The sequence below is a fragment of the Lonchura striata genome, chromosome 20 (assembly GCF_046129695.1).
Source record: "Lonchura striata isolate bLonStr1 chromosome 20, bLonStr1.mat, whole genome shotgun sequence".
NCBI lineage: Eukaryota > Metazoa > Chordata > Aves > Passeriformes > Estrildidae > Lonchura > Lonchura striata.
In genome coordinates, this window is record NC_134622.1 from 10230617 (window position 1) to 10234095 (window position 3479).

Consider the following 3479-nt stretch of genomic DNA (forward strand, 5'->3'; position numbering starts at 1 on the left):
TTCCAGAAAAGGTTACCTTCTCACTGTGCCTGCTCTCGCATCATCACCCCGCTGTGGGTTTTTTTGGAAAGCGCGTAGGGTAAAGGTAAAATGGAAGTGTTCAAGGTTTGTCCTGGCAAAGAAGGATGCCAAAAATCCCAAGGCAGATGGCTCAGCTCCCAGGCCTGTGGCTAACCCTAGGAAAGGGTTAAAATAACCAGCATTTAACAGACAGACAGAGCTCTGCGTGTCACACATCCCTCCTTCCAGCTGATCAAGCGGCTCTCAGGCAGGCTGGTGACATGCCCCAGATCAGACAGGGAATTTCAGGGGTTTATGCTAAACGGGACCAGCTGTGCCGGTCCAAAGTGGCTCTGTGTGACCAAACTTCCCCCGTTCTGCAGGGCTGGGAAAGCAAACCAGAAGGAGAAGCCAGGTGTCCTCCCTTGGAGTGCTGTTGGCTGTTCCCGCTGATGAATGAGCGCGGGACATAAACGTTGAACTTTGATTAATTCCCGGTGTCCAAAGCCCGCTAGGACTCGGCCATTTGGCCTCGTTGAAAGCGGCACTCAGATGTCACCGCGATAGGAAAAGCAGAAGGCACCTCCAGCAGCAGCAGTGGCTGTAAAACATCGGGAGGAGGAGGAGGCGACAGCTCGGAGCCCCTCGTCCCCATCCCCGCAGGGCCGTGCCCGAAACGCGCCGCGATGGATGGAGCCAAACGAGCCCGGGCACTCCGTAAAAAGTGTTTGCCTCCATTTTAGCCACGAGATTGGAGTTTATGAAGTCGTCGTTGAAGATAAATAGGAGCTGCTGCAATAAGTTCAGACTGGTTTAGGAAACTGTAGATCCCCATCCCAGGGAGGGTGGTTTTCTCACCTCGGAGCACTCCTGTTTTCCTTGGGATTGTTTATGGTGTTGGGCTCAGGCTTGACCTAAAGCATTGGAAATGCTAATGACATTTCAAAGGAGCATCGTGGATTTATGATCCTGTCATTTCATTCAGAGGTTTCCAAATGCCAGATCAGACATTAATTTCTGTTATTTGCTGGTGAGCAGGTCAGTGGGATCCTCGGAACGTGCCGAGAGCCGGGGAAGGGATGTCCAGGCTCCTGTGCAGCACACCCTGCCAGGATGCTCAGATACTGAATTTGCTACAGAGGGGCCCTACACACTTTACTCCCTGTCCCATACCAAGCTCCAGAAACCAACACTGAATCAAACACGAGAGGGGAAAAGCTCAGTGTCCTCCCAGTTTGTCCCCTTCAGACCATCTGACGGTGCTCTGGTTGAAGTGAGGAGTTGGATTTGCCCGCTCAGAGCTGAGGGTTCCCAGCACAGAACCATTGCAAATCCCCAGGTGAATATTCCAGATAGATGCACATATATACAGAGCTTTTCAGAATATTGTAATTATATTTATCTTCCTGCTCTTGCTTGGAATTTTTTGTTGTTGCCGTTGTTGTGGGGGAAGATTAAAGCCAGTGTTTTATGATCCAGGCTGCTCCTCTCCATCCCCTGGCAAGATGTTGTCACTTGTGTCACTCACATTTGTCAGTTTAAAGGTGTTGCCCTGCTTGCAGCAGCAGCAGCCTTTCCCTGCAGTAAATTAACAGTGAGGCATCACTGAGCTCCCTCCCAGGGACCCTTGGCCACTGCGTGGGCTCCAGCTGCTGCTGCAGAGCTTCTCCTGAGCCTCTGGAGCACCACACAAGTGCTTGCTGGGTGCCAGGGTCCTTCTGGAGGAGAGAGCAGGAGATAATTGCGCTTCTAAAATAAGCACTCGCTCGCTCGTTGGTGTTAATGAGTGAATGGGATTTAATTAATTTGGTCCAGCAAGTGGGTCACCGGTTTCCTCAGCCAGAGAAAGGTGTCGTGGATGGGGAGCACAGCAGAGGGTGCTGCCCCTTAAACAAGCATTTCTGATTTCCTGCAGAGAGTTTGCTGGGCTTTTTGGTTGACTTTAGAACCTACTGAAGGCGTTTGGCTGCTGCACCTTCCAAGGCACCAGATCAGAAACTCAGTCAGGCCAGTGTGGGGTGTGTGTCTGCCAGCCAAATTCTGCATCCCAAAACATGGATCTGTTTAGCTTGTGAGAAAACAAAATCCCCCTCTGTAGAGCCCCATTGCAAAGTAATAAACCACACACTCCTCCCAGCCCTGCTGCCCGTAAACAGAATTAATGCAGCCTAACTGCTGCTTCCCAGGATCTTGAGTGGAACCCAGGGACCAAGGGATGCAGCTCCTGCCTCAGCTGAGATTTCTCACTCCTGCCCCGTGCTTCTGACTCGAGCTGGTTTGTACCCGCCACCTTTTATTTAAACATAGGAGGTTTTTTAAAATTTAAATTAGATCTCGGAAAATAGATACTGTGCACCTTTGTGTTGGTAAGAAAAAGAAGTGGTGTCATTCATGTCAGATAATTGGTGGTTTTAGCTCTCTGCAGAATAAATTACAGCAGTCATATAATGGCCTTTCATCCAATCACTTCTCTACTCCAGATCTAGACTTGAAATGAGGTTTGTTGAAAACATCATTTCAGGGATTATTGACCACAGCAAAACCTTGTTGTACATGTTCTTTGTATGTATTGAAAATGCACGAGTTAAAAAGGTAATAGTTGGTGCTTTGCCACTGAATTGGAAGCTGCTCCCTGGGATCACAGGAGGCACCAGGCTCTGCTGGGGGGGCACCTTCAGCCTCTCCTCCTCCTCCTCCAGAGTGGGGATGGCAGCTGGGGGCACTGGGAGTCACTGGAAGGAGGCTGTGCCACCCTGGGGATGGTTTGTGGGCTCAGGTGTGGGCAGAGCAGAGAGGGCATCCCTGAGCCTTTGGTTTGAGCCACAGCCAAGCTGCTGGGGATGCTTTGATGTCTTTCCTTTCTCATCCTCTGTGTGTTTGAATGCCCCTGGTTTAGGCAGCGTGCAAAAAGGCAGCGTGGATACGGCGAGGGAGTTGTGCAGGTCACTTTTCAGGGCTTGATTGCCTTTTTTATATCCGTACAGCCCCTCATGGCTGCAATCCCTGTCCCTCCCTGCAGCCCCTCGGCAGTGCAGGAGTGCATTAGGATAATCTTGTATCGGGTGCCAAGGAGTTCAAAGCAATCTTTACGTGGGGAAAGGTTAAAAGACAATGTGGTCATAATCTACAAATACCAACTCAGGGAAGGATAAGAGACAGTAAAAGACTCTAAAGCTGAACAAGAGGAAAAAAAATAAAATATACAGCAAGGTTCTGTGGTTGGGAACTGATGGCAGAGAAATTCAAATGAGAATTGAAGTGTGTGTTTTGACAGTCACAGTAATTAACCATTGGAGAAAATTGCCAGGGGATATGGTAGATGTTCCATCACTCACAAGTCTTATAAATACAAGCTGAATGTCTTTATAAAACAAAATGCCATTTATTGGGGGAAAAGAACAAATTGTGAATGAGCCACTGGAACTGAGTCTGGGAAATTCCTGAGTGTGAGGTCAGGCAGGATCAGCTCCGTGGATCTT